Here is an 18,702-nt window from a genome sequence, read left to right as displayed (position 1 = left end):
CCAGACATGGAATACCAATCTCTATTATCTCTGATAGGGATGGCAGATTTATTTCAAGATTCTGGCAGACATTACAGCAAGCATTAGGAACTCGTCTAGACATGAGTACTGCCTATCATCCACAAACTGATGGGCAGAGCGAAAGGACGATACAAACGCTTGAAGACATGCTACGAGCATGTGTTATTGATTTCGGAAACAGTTGGGATCGACATCTACCGTTAGCAGAATTTTCCTACAACAACAGCTACCATTCAAGCATTGAGATGGCGCCGTTTGAAGCACTTTATGGTAGAAAGTGCAGGTCTCTGATTTGTTGGAGTGAAGTGGGGGATAGACAGATTACGGGTCCAGAGATTATACAAGAAACTACCGAGAAGATCATCCAAATTCAACAACGGTTGAAAACCGCCCAAAGTCGACAAAAGAGCTACGCTGACATTAAAAGAAAAGATATAGAATTTGAAATTGGAGAGATGGTCATGCTTAAAGTTGCACCTTGGAAAGGCGTTGTTCGATTTGATAAACGAGGGAAATTAAATCCAAGGTATATTGGACCATTCAAGATTATTGATCGTGTCGGACCAGTAGCTTACCGACTTGAGTTACCTCAACAACTCGCGGCTGTACATAACACTTTCCACGTCTCGAATTTGAAGAAATGTTTTACTAAAGAAGATCTCACTATTCCGTTAGATGAAATCCAAATCAACGAAAAAATTCAATTCATCGAAGAACCCGTCGAAATAATGGGTCGTGAGGTTAAAAGACTTAAGCAAAACAAGATACCAATTATTAAGGTTCGATGGAATGCTCGTAGAGGACCCGAGTTCACCTGGGAGCGTGAAGATCAGATGAAGAAGAAATACCCGCATCTATTTCCAGAAGATTCGTCAACACCTTCAACAGCTTAAAATTTCGGGACGAAATTTATTTAACGGGTAGGTACTGTAGTGACCCGAACTTTTCCATGTTTATATATATTAATTGAGATTGATATTTACATGATTAAATGTTTCCAACATGTTAAGCAATCAAACTTGTTAAGACTTGATTAATTGAAATATGTTTCATATAGACAATTGACCACCCAAGTTGACCGGTGATTCACGAACGTTAAAACTTGTAAAAACTATATGATGACATATATATGGATATATATATATATAGTTAACATCATACTATGATAAGTAAATATATCATTAAGTATATTAACAATGAACTACATATGTAAAAACAAGACTACTAACTTAATGATTTTTAAACGAGACATATATGTAACGATTATCGTTGTAAAGACATTTAATGTATATATATCTTATTAAGAGATATTAATACATGATAATATCATGATAATATAATAATTTAAAATCTCATTTGATATTATAAACATTGGGTTAACAACATTTAACAAGATCGTTAACCTAAAGGTTTCAAAACAACACTTACATGTAACGACTAACGATGACTTAACGACTCAGTTAAAATGTATATACATGTAGTGTTTTAATATGTATTTATACACTTTTGAAAGACTTCAGTACATTTATCGAAATACTTCTACTTAACAAAAATGCTTACAATTACATCCTCGTTCAGTTTCATCAACAATTCTACTCGTATGCATCCGTATTCGTACTCGTACAATACACAGCTTTTAGATGTATGTACTATTGGTATATACACTCCAATGATCAGCTCTTAGCAGCCCATGTGAGTCACCTAACACATGTGGGAACCATCATTTGGCAACTAGCATGAAATATCTCATAAAATTACAAAAAATATGAGTAATCATTCATGACTTATTTACATGAAAACAAAATTACATATCCTTTATATATAATCCATACACCAACGACCAAAAACACCTACAAACACTTTCATTCTTCAATTTTCTTCATCTAATTGATCTCTCTCAAGTTCTATCTTCAAGTTCTAAGTGTTCTTCATATATTCTACAAGTTCTAGTTACATAAAATCAAGAATACTTTCAAGTTTGCTAGCTCACTTCCAATCTTGTAAGGTGATCATCCAACCTCAAGAAATCTTTGTTTCTTACAGTAGGTTATCATTCTAATACAAGGTAATAATCATATTCAAACTTTGGTTCAATTTCTATAACTATAACAATCTTATTTCAAGTGATGATCTTACTTGAACTTGTTTTCGTGTCATGATTCTGCTTCAAGAACTTCGAGCCATCCAAGGATCCGTTGAAGCTAGATCCATTTTTCTCTTTTCCAGTAGGTTTATCCAAGGAACTTAAGGTAGTAATGATGTTCATAACATCATTCGATTCATACATATAAAGCTATCTTATTCGAAGGTTTAAACTTGTAATCACTAGAACATAGTTTAGTTAATTCTAAACTTATTCGCAAACAAAAGTTAATCCTTCTAACTTGACTTTTAAAATCAACTAAACACATATTCTATATCTATATGATATGCTAACTTAATGATTTAAACCCTGGAAACACGAAAAACACCGTAAAACCGGATTTACGCCGTCGTAGTAACACCGCGGGCTGTTTTGGGTTAGTTAATTATAAACTATGATAAAATTTGATTTAAAAGTTGTTATTCTGAGAAAATGATTTTTATTATGAACATGAAACTATATCCAAAAATTATGGTTAAACTCAAAGTGGAAGTATGTTTTCTAAAATGGTCATCTAGACGTCGTTCTTTCGACTGAAATGACTACCTTTACAAAAACGACTTGTAACTTATTTTTTCGACTATAAACCTATACTTTTTCTGTTTAGATTCATAAAATAGAGTTCAATATGAAACCATAGCAATTTGATTCACTCAAAACGGATTTAAAATGAAGAAGTTATGGGTAAAACAAGATTGGATAATTTTTCTCATTTTAGCTACGTGAAAATTGGTAACAAATCTATTCCAACCATAACTTAATCAACTTGTATTGTATATTATGTAATCTTGAGATACCATAGACACGTATATAATGTTTCGACCTATCATGTCGACACATCTATATATATTTCGGAACAACCATAGACACTCTATATGTGAATGTTGGAGTTAGCTATACAGGGTTGAGGTTGATTCCAAAATATATATAGTTTGAGTTGTGATCAATACTGAGATACGTATACACTGGGTCGTGGATTGATTCAAGATAATATTTATCGATTTATTTCTGTACATCTAACTGTGGACAACTAGTTGTAGGTTACTAACGAGGACAGCTGACTTAATAAACTTAAAACATCAAAATATATTAAAAGTGTTGTAAATATATTTTGAACATACTTTGATATATATGTATATATTGTTATAGGTTCGTGAATCAACCAGTGGCCAAGTCTTACTTCCCGACGAAGTAAAAATCTGTGAAAGTGAGTTATAGTCCCACTTTTAAAATCTAATATTTTTGGGATGAGAATACATGCAGGTTTTATAAATGATTTACAAAATAGACACAAGTACGTGAAACTACATTCTATGGTTGAATTATCGAAATCGAATATGCCCTTTTTTTTTTATTAAGTCTGGTAATCTAAGAATTAGGGAACAGACACCCTAATTGACGCGAATCCTAAAGATAGATCTATTGGGCCTAACAAACCCCATCCAAAGTACCGGATGCATTAGTACTTCGAAATTTATATCATATCCGAAGTGTGTCCCGGAATGATGGGGATATTCTTATATATGCATCTTGTTAATGTCGGTTACCAGGTGTTCACCATATGAATGAGTTTTATCTCTATGTATGGGATGTGTATTGAAATATGAAATCTTGTGGTCTATTATTATGATTTGATATATATAGGTTAAACCTATAACTCACCAACATTTTTGTTGACGTTTTAAGCATATTTATTCTCAGGTGATTATTAAGAGCTTCCGCTGTCGCATACTTAAATAAGGACGAGATTTGGAGTCCATGCTTGTATGATATTGTGTAAAAACTGCATTTAAGAAACTTATTTTGTTGTAACATATTTGTATTGTAAACCATTATGTAATGGTCGTGTGTAAACAGGATATTTTAGATTATCATTATTTGATAATCTACGTAAAGCTTTTTAAACCTTTATTGATGAAATAAAGGTTATGGTTTGTTTTAAAATGAATGCAGTCTTTGAAAAACGTCTCATATAGAGGTCAAAACCTCGCAACGAAATCAATTAATATGGAACGTTTTTAATCAATAAGAACGGGACATTTCATCCCTGACTAGTGCTCGAGTATTTAGGATTATGCATGCTTGTACTTTTGATATTGCCCTTAGACAGATTAGGTTGAATCTTGAATTAGTTACACTTGCGGTTGAGATAAGGTATAAGATATGCATGTCCTTGGAAAGCTAGCGAAAAATTAAGAACTTTTCCTTTAGATATCGAATGGTTTCGATGAACGGATTAGAAGTTATAATCAATTGAATTTTCGATATTTTTATTAAAAATGATTATTATTATCGTCGTTTTTATCGTCGTTCTAGTTTATCTTATTATTATGATTATTATTATCTTTATCAATAAAATGGATTTATCATTAAAAAAATTTTTTTTTTTTTATTATTACTATCGTTATTATCGTTAAAGTTATAATTAGTATTATTATTATTATTATCCAATTATTATTATTATTATTATTATTAGTATTATTATTATTATTATCATTATTAATATATATATCATTATTTAAAAATGGTTATTGTTATTGTTATTATTATTATTACTATATTATCATTAAGTTAATTATTAGTATTATCGTTAATAATGTTATAGTAACTATCATTATTAATATTAGTGTAAATAAAACAAATATTTGTAACACCTAATTATTTTGATTACTATTATTATCATTATTATGAATACGATATAAAAGACGATTAAAAGCTATTAAACGAAACGATTAGGAAATAATGAGTAAGAGTATCATAATGAAATTAAAATATTATAAGATATTGATTAAGATAAAATTATCGTTCTTATTATTTTTATCATTACTATTATTATTAAAAGTATCGTTAGTATTAAAACTATCATTTTAACAAAAATTATCATTTTAATAGAAATGTCATTGTTACTATAAAATATTATTATTATTATTATTATTATTATTATTATTATTATAAATAGAATTATTATTTTAAAGATAATCTTAAAAATTATCGTAAATATTAAAGTTATCATAATTAGAATTATCGTTTTATCATAATGTCATCTTAGTAATTATAAATATTGATATTTTTATAATAATAATTATTATTACAAAATAATATAACTTGTACTTACTATCATTATAGATATTATTTTATCAAATAAATATGTGATACAAACATATTTTACTACGTGTAATAACTTACTTTAATAATACCTATCATATTATCTTTATGATATTAAATGAACCCTATAAATTTTATCACTTAATATATATAAAAGTATATTTTATTATATAATTTAATATAAAATTTTATTTATTAATAAATAAATTATATTATTTACTCTAATAAATCTTTTAAAAATATTTAAAAATATAAAACGACGATATTTAAACTATATATTAATCATGTATAGATTTTTGGAAATTATTTTGAGTCAAATTTACTTTTGTTGACTTTTGCATATTAGTCTCGAGCATTAGGATTGTGGTACATTATGACTTGACCTAATTTGTTAGACAAATATTGACCAACACATAAATATATATAATTAATTTAGGTTCGTGAATCCGATGCCAACCTTACACTTGTTCAATGACGTTATATGTATTTTTACTACGAAATACAATATGGTGAGTTTCATTTGCCTTTTTTTACCCTTTATATTTTTGGGCTGAGAATACATGCGCAATTTTTATAAATGATTTACAAAATAGACACAAGTACGTGAAACTACATTCTATGGTTGAATTATCGAAATCGAATATGCCCTTTTTTATTAAGTCTGGTAATCTAAGAATTAGGGAACAGACACCCTAATTGACGCGAATCCTAAAGATAGATCTATTGGGCCTAACAAACCCCATCCAAAGTACCGGATGCTTTAGTACTTCGAAATTTATATCATGTCCGAAGGAGGATCCCGGAATGATAGGGGATATTCTTATATGTATCTAGTTAATGTCGGTTACCAGGTGTTCACCATATGAATGATTATTTTTGTCTCTATGCATGGGACGTATATTTATGAGAACTGGAAATGAAATTCTTGTGGTCTATTAAAATGATGGAAATAAATGATTATGATAAACTAATGAACTCACCAACCTTTTGGTTGACACTTTAAAGCATGTTTATTCTCAGGTGTTAAAGAAATCTTCCGCTGTGCATTTGCTCATTTTAAAGATATTACTTGGAGTCTTTCATAGCATATTTCGAAGAACGTTGCATTCGAGTCATTGAGTTCATCAAAGATTATTATTAAATCAATTTATAGTTGGATAGTGGATATTATGAAATGGTATGCATGCCTGTCAATTTTCGATGTAAAGAAAGTTTGTCTTTTAAAAACGAATGCAATGTTTGTAAAATGTATCATATAGAGGTCAAATACCTCGCAATGTAATCAACTATTGTGAATCATTTATAATGTATATGAACGGGTCCTTTCATCTTCCCTCTAATTGTTTAAAGTTCTCCATATCTCCAACATACTTTTATAAGTTGTTTATAAGTTGGTTCATCATACGACCTCCTAAAACAATTTGAACACCAACTTAAACATATACATATGTACGTTATATTATTTTTTTTCTATAATCACAACCTGTTGATACATGGTTTAAAGTGTATAGAACTACAAATGAAGAAACTTACTTATTACAATTATAAGGTTGCATCTTCAATACAAAATCCATTGTCTTCAATTCCTATGTAATTTACAGTTGTGAAATCATAAGTAATTCAATTCAATTACAAAAAAATAAAACTGAGTGAATCAAGCATGTACAGAACCATATAACACAAATATTTCAATAATTCAGTTGATCTACTTGCTTAATAGATAGTAATCAATATTGCAAATACAATATCAAAAAGGAGCGAAACCAACTAAGGAGATACAGATTTAATTTTGATCCATATAAAACCAAACCTGTTTATGCTTAGAAGGAAAAATCGATCGGAGGTTATCGATGAGCGGAAAAGTTGAGGGTAAACTAACGAACAAAGAAAAACAAATATGGAAAAATCGAAGTAAAGCAGCTAGGTTTCTAAGTTATTGACGATCTCTTCCCTCACAAAATTGCATATATTATTTGTTCATATCATCAAATTCGAAAAATCAGTTATCAAAAATTCATTCGATTCGCGTTTGAGAAACATAAACTTAATGATTTTGTCACAATATACGCCACGCAGCTAAGTGTTGTTTATATTAATTAATTATATTATATTATTATTAATTACTCATATTAATATATATTAATTTTTAGAATATTTGTAGAAGCTACGTGGATTATACACATGTAAGTATTTGCTGTAATTAACAAATCAGCTTTTTTAAACTCTTTTTTATATAAAGATATAGATATAGAAATTTGCTTTTCTAAAATAAAAAATAAGACCTGATCAGTCAAGGGTATCTTCCATACGATACTTGACATACACATACATAGTTCGATGGCTGATTTCATGCTAATTCATCACCTTAGAGCCGATTCTAACTAGCACAACATATCCGTGATCTAAGGTAATCAGTTGCTCTTAATTTATTTCGCTAAAAGTGAAGAAATAAGAATTAATTCATCAAATTAAACCCATAAAAGCAGGATCCGAGTTCTAAAGTATGATATTTCATCTCTAGTATGTTAATTTAAAATTTAGGGTTAATGATATATAAACCCTAAGCTATGGAAAATGGGTAACCAAAAATTGAGGTCAGGAAGGTTATATGCTTGCTATAGTGTTAGAAATATGTTCTCGGGTTGGCTACGGTTCGATCGTGGTTTGACCGTGGTACATATATTCCGAAGATATGCCCATGACATTAAATAATAAAAGTCCATTTATCCTATTCGATCACACACAAAGGCCAATCGTAAATTGTTTGATATACCTTCTAATCGGAAATTAATTTATTAATAATTAGTTAATGGTTTAATAAATTAAGTAAGTTTTTTTTATGTGTGTACATATACTTACAAATCTAAATATATAAGATTTGATTTGATATAAATAAGATTTGATTTGATTTGTAAATCTTATTTTATATAAAGATTTGTACTATAATCATATTTTATATAATATATAAGATTTGATTTGATATAAATAAGATTTGATTTGATTTGTAAATCTTATTTTATATAAAGATTTGTACTATAATCATATTTTATATAATATATAAGATTTGATTTGATATAAATAAGATTTGATTTGATTTGTAAATCTTATTTTATATAAAGATTTGATTTTGCAAATCTTTTAAAATCTTTCCAAATCTTTATATTTGTATTATATGTATCAATTTTATTCTATATAATACCAAGTCTTGGTATTGAAAATATATATAGAAACTTGAGATACAAAAATACACATACAAAATGATATTTCTCTTTCTCTTTTTCAAGTAATCAAAATACTTGAGATCTATAATTGGGTTCGGTTTTGGTGGAAATAAGGAAAAAGAAAAGATCCGTTAAGTAGAAGGTATAGATTGAAACAAGGTTGGAACTTTGGGTGTCTACCGTTTAGAGGAACTCTTCTTTGGGTTTTTCAGATTCGATCTTCAAAAGGCTACAAAGGTTGTATTCTAATCTTCTCTTGTTTAATTTCGTTAATTTTGTTTTGTTTGCTAAAGTTTTGTACAATGATCCGTGGAAGAGTATGATTTTGTAAAGTTTTAAAAATGCTTCCGCTCGCTTTGAATTTGTATCATACTCCAACAGTGGTATCCGAGCCATCTTGTACAAGTTTTAACAAACTTTTCTTATGATATTTAGTTTTGATGGATGCGTTGTGCATGATTCTTGGAGATGATCATGCATAACAAACATACAAAACAAGTATCATAATTTAAGTTTTATGTTTTCTAAATACTAATTTGAATCTTGGATTTTGGCAAAATGTAAAATGGGTTAAATTCATTTTTTTCATTTAAGAATTTTTTTTCCAGCCTGGACAGTCCGTATTTGATGGACTGTTTCGGGGCTTTAAACTCAATATTATTGTATGAGACCAATTGCATTTGAAAGCTAACTGAAAGAACTTAAATTTGAAAAAAAAAAATCATCGAAAACGGATTAGAAATGAGTAAGATATGACCATTTAAAGTTACATGTATGAATCTGCCAAAATCCGAAAATTTTAATGGTAACTTGCATGTTGACTATTAAAGATTCAATGTTTAGGAAAATAAAGTACATGAATTCTTTTCATGTTTTACATGAAATGAGAAAATTAAAATTATTAATTTTAGACTTTATGCTTTGGTAAAGTGAATAAATCTCCAACATGTTTTGATTCACTTAATATGTTTATTTGGATGGTTTTGGCATGAAAACCATACTTACAAAATATGAAGTGGGTTTACATACATATGTTATGTAAACAAGGATTGAATATTATAAGTGCCATTAAGTGTTGTTTAAATCAATCCTTATCGAAACATGTTATATGAAAATGGACGGTTGGCACTCCATTTGTTATGTATGCGATTGTTGTATGAAATCGGTAGTATTTGCCTCAATAAGACCCTTGTGTGGATGTTTGGTTGTATGATTTAATTTATTATTTATTCGGGATGAATGTAATAATTTATTAAACGACTTGCATGCCGTCTTTCTATTTATATTGTATTTGTAATAGTATAGAAAATAGAATAGTTATTTTGTAAGATAATGCAACCAAGATTGAAATCAAGAAGACGATGTTCACAAGGCGGCCCATCCGAGCATATAGTGGAGATGGCGGTTTTAGTGGGAGCCAATTCTCACACAAGGTTATGTCCCTAGTTGACCATGTTTTTTCGTGTGTTGGCTCACCGGAAAAACGCATAGGACTCGAGGCATACTACCGATAATTGCGTGTCATGATTATTATTGTTTTATTATTTGTCTATGCCATGCTAGCTAGAGAATGTTTTAAAAAAACAAAAGGGACAATAATCATATAAAATGGTTTGGTTAAAATTAGTTTAACAAACGCAACACGCAATACATAATTAACAAATGTTTTAAAATGGTGTAAACTACTTTTGCTAAAAGAAAACAAAAACCCGTTTTAAATGTAAACTTTACGCTATCCATGAGTAGTACACACATCCGAACCTTCTACCTGTTAGAGTTCGCGATACCCGAGAGTCTTGGGCCGGACTTTAATTGGGTGTTGGGAAGGGTGAGGTGAATTTCGCGATACCCGAGAGTCTTGGGCCAGATTTCACGTGTATCTATCACGGACGGTTTACAATCTGAAATCGTGGTTTGCGGCAAACCCGCCACGAGGAAGGATTAGCGTAGAAGGGATTAAACATGCCAAGTGAAATAATTGATTATCACTAAATCCCGCAGAACCTAAGAATTTCATAATGGATGAAATTGGTAATATAGTTACCTACCTAAATAGCTTATGGTTGGCGATCCGCGGCGAACCCGTCATTAACATAAGTGAAATATGGATCTTAGCCTTGTTAATTATAATTGTTTGAATATTAAACACACTTGGGTAATTATCTTAACAAGGTTTAAACATATCAAACTAACTAATACAACTTACTTTAAAAATAAAATATGACAGATGTCTGCAACAAACACAAATCCTACTCCGTCATCAATCACTAATTGAAAGGACCCGTTCATATACATTATAAACGATTCACAATAGTTGATTACATCGCGAGGTATCTGACCTCTATATGATACATTTTACAAACATTGCATTCGTTTTTAAAAGACAAACTTTCTTTACAACGAAAGTTGACGGCATGCACACCATTTCATAATACATCCAACTATAATTGGCTTAATAATAATCTTGATGAACTCAATGACTTGAATGCAACGTCTTTCAAAATATGCCATGAATGACTCCAAGTAATATCCTTAAAATGAGTTAATGCACAGCGGAAGATTTTTTTAATACCTGAGAATAAACATGCTTTAAAGTGTCAACCAAAAGGTTGGTGAGTTCATAGGTTTATCATAACAATCATTTCAATATATTAATAGACCACAAGATTTCCGTTTATAAATATATGTACACTCGCAAGTGTATAAAAGTATTCTATAAGTTGTAGGCACCCGGTAACAAGCCTTAACGTTCACGTTTTACCCTCTGAAGTACACCAGATCAGGTGTGTTTAAAATAGCCTCGAAGTACTAAAGCATCCCATAGTCGGGATGGGGTTTGTCAGGCCCAATAGATCTATCTTTAGGATTCGCGCCTACCGTACATAGACAAGTAGTTTAATGTTACCAAGCTAAGGGTATATTTCTGGTTTAAACCCACGTAGAATTAGTTTTAGTACTTGTGCCTATTTCGTAAAGCATTTATAAAACAGCGCATGTATTCTCAGCCCAAAAATATATATTGCAAAAGCAATTAAAAAGGGAGCAAATGAAACTCACCATACTGTATTTCGTAGTAAAAATACATATAACGTCATTTAACAAGTGCAAGGTTGGCCTCGGATTCACGAACCTATATTAATTATATATATTTATATGTTGGTCAATATTTGTCTAACAATTTTTGGTCAAGTCATAGTGTACCACAATCCTAATGCTCGAGACTAATATGCAAAAGTCAACAAAAGTCAACTTGACCCAAAATGACTTCTAAAATTTATACGTGTTTATTATATAACTTAACTATAGTCGTTTTATATATTTAAATATATTTATTAGATTTTATAATAATAAAAGTCATTTATTAATAAAAATTTATATTAACGTTTATATATGATAAAATATACTTTTATATATCTTAAGTAGTAAAATTTATAAAGTTCACTTAATATCTTAAAACTATAGTGGTACGTATTATTAATGTAATTATATTACGCGTGGTGGAAAATATCTTTGTATCCCCTATTTATTTGATAAAATAATATTGATCATAATAATAATAAGTAAAAGTTGTATTATTTTGTAATAATAATTATTATTATTCTATAAAAAAATAACAATATTTATATTTACTAAAATTGTTATTATGATAAAATGATAATACTAACATAATAGTAATAATGATATTTTATAATAACAATGATATTTCTATTAAAATAATAACGACGATAGTAATAATAATCATTTTAACAATAATACTAAAATTCAGTTGACTATAACTTCAAATCCGTTCATCGAAACCATTCGATATCTAAATGAAAAGTTCTTAATTTTTCGCTAGCTTTCCAATGACATGCATATCATATACCCTATCTCAGTAGCATATGTATCTAATTCAGGATTCAACAAACCTATCTAAGGACAATATCGAATGTACAAGCATGCATAATCCTATATACTCGAGCACTAGTCAGGGATAAACTATTGATATATAAAAGTTAAGTTATGAGTGCTCACGTATCAATATTGAGATTCAATATTGCAGGAAAGTACGTAGACGCAACGGAGATGATAAACACTAGATTCACCTCACGAGCATACCCATGAACCATACCCATCACTTCCATAGCTATAACCCATAATTTCCTTAGCTTCGACTCATTCAAAAAACTATTTTGAAATCACTCGGACATCACTCCGTCGTAATATTTTATGTATACTAATAATATCTTGAAATAATACAGAGCAAATATATATATATATATATATATATATATATATATATATATATATATATATATATGTAAATCGATCGAGAGAGTTTAGAGAAATATATTTTCAAGTTTCTATGAAATAATGAAACCTATTGAATTCTATTTATAATAGATTTTGAATTATTAAAGTGAATTATTAAAGTATGAATTATTAAAGTGAATTATTAAAGTATGAATTATTAAAGTGAATTATTAAAGTATGAATTATTAAAGTGAATTATTAAAGTATGAATTATTAAAGTGAATTATTAAAGTATGAATTATTAAAGTGAATTATTAAAGTTAAAGTAAAGTAAAGGTAAAGTTAAAGTATAGTAAAAGTATAAAAACTATGTATGTATAATACGCGTATAAATATATATAATATTAATTTAAATCGTTATATATATTTAATGAAATAAAATATAAATATCGTTATATTTATTATACTGGTTAAGTAATGAGTTGTCAAAAGTGATTCTAGATATTTATAAAAGTTTAATAATAAAGTTTTTTTTAAAACTGAAAACGTTTTTGTACGTTTGAAAATAGATTAATAGAATATTATGGAAACCAATTCTCCACTAGCTTTTGTCTAACTTTCGTAAATGACACTTTTTATTTTTATTTATAAATAACTTTACAAATTATTCCGAATATCGTTAAGAGGAATAGATTTCTCAAATCATAGTGGACCTCTCAACAGAGACTTGTAATCATAATTCAATGTTTCTGATAATTCAATCATTTAATATATTTTTTTTAATTTCGTCGATAATCATATTGAAACAAATACGTTCATATAAAGCATTATACTTTTAAATAATTTGTTGACATTTTCAATTTATAACATATACACATATACATACATATTCATATATGTTCATTTAATGGTTCGTGAATCATTGGAATTTGGTCGAGGTTTAAATGAATGTATAAACATAGTTTAAAATCCTTGAGATTTAACTTAACAAACATTGCTTATCGTGTCAGAATAATATAAAGATAAAGTTTAAATTTAGTCGGAAATTTTCGGGTCGTCACAGTACCTACCCGTTAAAGAAATTTCGTCCCCGAAATTTGATAGAGGTCGTTATGGCTAACAATGAAAATGTTATTATGACGATTATGAAGTTTTATCATGCCTAAGAAGTATGGATAAAATAATTCGATTACTCAAAGCGTATGAGGGAAGTTATCGTAAATGAAGGAAATAAGATTATAGTGATTCGTCATATCTTTTAACGTCATCACAATTGATCTCCGAATTTAAAGAAAATCTTTGTAATCTATGTTGGATTTGATGCTTCGGTGATTAAGGAGATTATGATTCTCTTCGAATTAATACGATAATCCATCTTGATTTCTCTGTCGGGTATTTCACTATAAATTCACCTCCTTCGTTTCCTTACAACTCACACCTTCTATTCTTTCTCCCTCAACTCATATTTTAAAGTATTTGTCAATATGCTTCATCCAGTACTGATTCTCGATATACTCCTCACTTTCATATCTGTCGTTCTTCTTTTTCATCTGCCTCCGGAAGAATCTATTTACTTCTACTATACTCTCGGTTTTATAGTGTTTTTAGTTCTTCCGTGTCTTTATATTGCTATATGCATCGATATATACGGTTTATAGTTTCTGGGTTGTTGTTGGGTTTTATATCTTCCCTTATATTTCGATGTCCCTGCTTCTGTCTTCTATAATCATTGTCATCCCCAATTAATGCTCTATTTTATTTGCTGCGATTTATACCCCAATTTCTATTTTGGAGTTTTGTCCTTTTGTTTCTTCTTCTTGCGATTAAGCACCGCTTGTAATGGTCCAGAATTCACATATATGAATTTCAGAATGAACATTGTTAATGTTCTAAGAAGGAAATGGTAATGGCATGATCTTGATTTGTTAATTTACCAGAATACCCTGAAAAGACCGAATCATCAAGAAAATATATTCTTGATATTTTTAGAGATTAAATAGAATACAAGAGTCGTGTAACATGGAACATGATGACGGCATGGTCTGTGAATCGTCATGTCCCATTAGAAACTCAGCATGACTTACTGTAATATAATCACGTTGATCAAGTGTCATTATATTATACTAACTCATGCTTCAGTTCCCAACACTACTTCAAAACCTTCATAATTTAAACTCAAAAGTTTATAGAATATAGAAACTAATAGTTTCTTATATGATGTAACACTGATAGCGCAAAGAGATAAATGACTTCAGATAAGATTAGTTGTGAAAATATCTTCAGAAATATCGCGGATATTTATAATGAAAGATATGATAATATCTTAGAATTTATAATATTGATGGATGATGATGAAGATTTGTCTGTAAAGGTTTAGAATAAAGAGTAAGGTATTCGTTAATGACTTTAGCAGGCACTGAATCATTTGGATTCTTTGAAGGCAGATTTAGTCTTTGTGATTTGTCCACAGCCTCCTTCATAGTCTGTTCAATCCGTTTTCCAGTTCCAAACCTTCTCTTTTTCTCAGCTTTTCCACCTTACTATTCTTTGTCATCAAACTTTTTACTGTTAAGATCGTTTACAGTTTTTGATGCTTCATCAGTATTTCAAGAACTAGTTCGCAGTTTAAGGTGTTTTTCAGAAACTTCACATTCAAAGTATATAAGTCCAGAAGATAGACGCATATAATTGTTGGCGTAGACATGCTGCGAGATTTCAAAATACTGATTGCTAATTTCTGATGATTCATATGGCAATTCTCGTTACAAGATGCAGATGAGTAAATGATGGGATTTTGATAAATATAAAGAGTTTTCGGAAAGTCAAAGATCAATGAAGTTGTTAATAAGTTTACTGCTAATGTGGCAAGATATGAAAGGTTCCCCGGTAATAATGATGAAGGTGTAATCATTATAATAAGGCTTATTCGAATGAACAATTGAAGTTGGTTTGCTGGAGCTGTGACAAAATCGTCTATTTTTAGAAGGGATTGAAAAGTTATTTTAGCTAGTAAATGCCAAAAGGTCTGACATGGATACATGTTAAATTATGACTTTGGTTTCAAGAGTTTTTCAGGTACGTAACTGTGGATAACATGTGGTTGGATCATCATCTCGATTGTTCATTATTTGAAGTGTCTTCAGGTATTTCGAAGGGTTTGAACACAGATTATAATCGTTAATATACGTACGATGTTCTAACACAGTTTTGAAGTTAAAGTATAGCTTTGAAAGATGCAAGAATCTAAGAGTGATGATACCGGTTATAACTTGAATTGAATTCGGTGATTTCAAAATCAGAATATGTAATTAGATTTTTGAATGAGTATGGTTGTTTTGATTTCTATAAAAGAATGTATATTGTTGTGAAAGTAGGGAGTATAATAGATGATTTGCTGAATCAGATTCGAAGAATGTAACATATTAATTGTGAATTTATATATCTCTCGGGTATTACCTACCCATTAAAAAAATGTCACAATTAATATTTTGTACAAAAGAATTTTATTACACTCTTTATGGAAATATATGTGAATATTTCTTCAGATGTAATATAGATTTAATGAGTTAATATTAAATTAAACTCACTTGATTTATGGTTAAGGCTAGGATAGATAATTTCTAAACTTTAGAAATTACATAATCGTCGTAGAATGTTTTCCCAATGAAGTTATGAATCAATACTTCATCGTTGTGGTATTCCTTAGTATCTACAGGGCATATGACGTCGATGCTCATGGGACAGATTGTGAAGTTGAGGTTTGCGATGCGGTTGTTGTTGGTGGTGGTAATGGTACTGTTGATGTTGTTGATGGTGGTACTGGTTATGTTGCTGGTGCTGCTGCTGGTGTTTGTAACCTTTGCACCATATTCTCCAAAGCCACTACCCGAGCGCAAGGTTGTAAAAGTCGCGAGTCGGGGACGCATCGGTCGAGACCTAAAAAGGACGCATCGGCCGAGTCGGGGACGCGTCGGTGACGCATCGGTCGTTGACCAACGTTGATTTTATTAATAATTTCTTGAATATATATTTATATATGTATAAAATAGTTGATTCTGTACCATAAATTTCTTAAATAAGAACTTGAATTTAAATACAATCAAACTTCAAACTCAATTAATGTTACTGAGTACATAATCAGTAAGGACACAGAGAAAAGGACGGCCCAAAAAATGAAAACAAACCCTAATTTTAGAAACATATCACATCTTGCCGAAAATTTGACTGATTTTGATCATTTTTAAACAACTTTGACCGTCTTTGACATACTTTGACCGAAATTTTAGCTTTGACCGCCTTTTGAGTCGTTTTCAGAAAAACGGGACGGAGAACCCAAAAAAACGACGCATCGGCCGACGCGTCGGCCAAGTCGGCCGACTTTTACAACATTGCCCGAGCGCGAAGCTCGTTGACTTCTTCTATTACACCGGGGTGATTGTCGGTTCAGACGAGCGGATAAATAAGTCTAGAATTTGGTGTAGTATATAATCATGACGAGATACTCTGGAAATGAGAGAGAAAATGGTGTTTCGGATAGGTTCGCCGGTAAGTGCTTCAGGTTCATTGCCAAGAGGGCAATGTGGTGGATGGAAAGGATCGCCTTCTTCTTGTCTCCAATGATTAAGGAGGCTACGAACCCATCCCTAATTCATCCAGAATAGATGATGGTTGATTGGTTGATCCATTACAGTCACACTGCTTTCGGAGCTTGAGTGGGATTCCATTTCGGAATCCGAGAAACTTGAACTGATGACAAATTCCATTTCGTACGATTGAATAAATAATTTTTCGATATGAAATGATTTTCCGGCTATCGGGCGGTATTCTAATTATATAGAGCAAAAGGTTTCGTAGATTACGGAGGAATTTACGGAATATGTCAGGCAACGTTTACAGTAACAGATATGCTAAGATATGAATTAGCAGATATGCTAAGATATGAATTTTGTCTATACACTATTCATGCAATCAATGCAATAAGATGTGTCTAGACTAAGAATGATAAGCAGGTAATTTCCGACAAGAATGATGAGCAAAACTTTTGAAATGCAGACACGGTCGAAGTCCAGACTCACGAATGCATCCTAACGACTATCAGTTAGACACACTAATGCAGACCTGGTTCGCTAAGACCACCGCTCTGATACCAACTGAAAGGACCCGTTCATATACATTATAAACGATTCACAATAGTTGATTACATCGCGAGGTATTTGACCTCTATATGATACATTTTACAAACATTGCATTCGTTTTTAAAAGACAAACTTTCTTTACAACGAAAGTTGACGGCATGCACACCATTTCATAATACATCCAACTATAATTGGCTTAATAATAATCTTGATGAACTCAATGACTTGAATGCAACGTCTTTCAAAATATGCCATGAATGACTCCAAGTAATATCCTTAAAATGAGTTAATGCACAGCGGAAGATTTCTTTAATACCTGAGAATAAACATGCTTTAAAGTGTCAACCAAAAGGTTGGTGAGTTCATAGGTTTATCATAACAATCATTTCAATATATTAATAAACCACAAGATTTCCGTTTATAAATATATGTACACTCGCAAGTGTATAAAAGTATTCTATAAGTTGTAGGCACCCGGTAACAAGCCTTAACGTTCACGTTTTACCCTCTGAAGTACACCAGATCAGGTGTGTTTAAAATAGCCTCGAAGTACTAAAGCATCCCATAGTCGGGATGGGGTTTGTCAGGCCCAATAGATCTATCTTTAGGATTCGCGCCTACCGTACATAGACAAGTAGTTTAATGTTACCAAGCTAAGGGTATATTTCTGGTTTAAACCCACGTAGAATTAGTTTTAGTACTTGTGCCTATTTCGTAAAGCATTTATAAAACAGCGCATGTATTCTCAGCCCAAAAATATATATTGCAAAAGCAATTAAAAAGGGAGCAAATGAAACTCACCATATTGTATTTCGTAGTAAAAATACATATAACGTCATTTAAC

This window comes from Rutidosis leptorrhynchoides, chromosome 9, assembly GCF_046630445.1.
Source record: "Rutidosis leptorrhynchoides isolate AG116_Rl617_1_P2 chromosome 9, CSIRO_AGI_Rlap_v1, whole genome shotgun sequence".
Classification (NCBI taxonomy): domain Eukaryota; kingdom Viridiplantae; phylum Streptophyta; class Magnoliopsida; order Asterales; family Asteraceae; genus Rutidosis; species Rutidosis leptorrhynchoides.
This window is presented reverse-complemented; position numbering follows the sequence as displayed.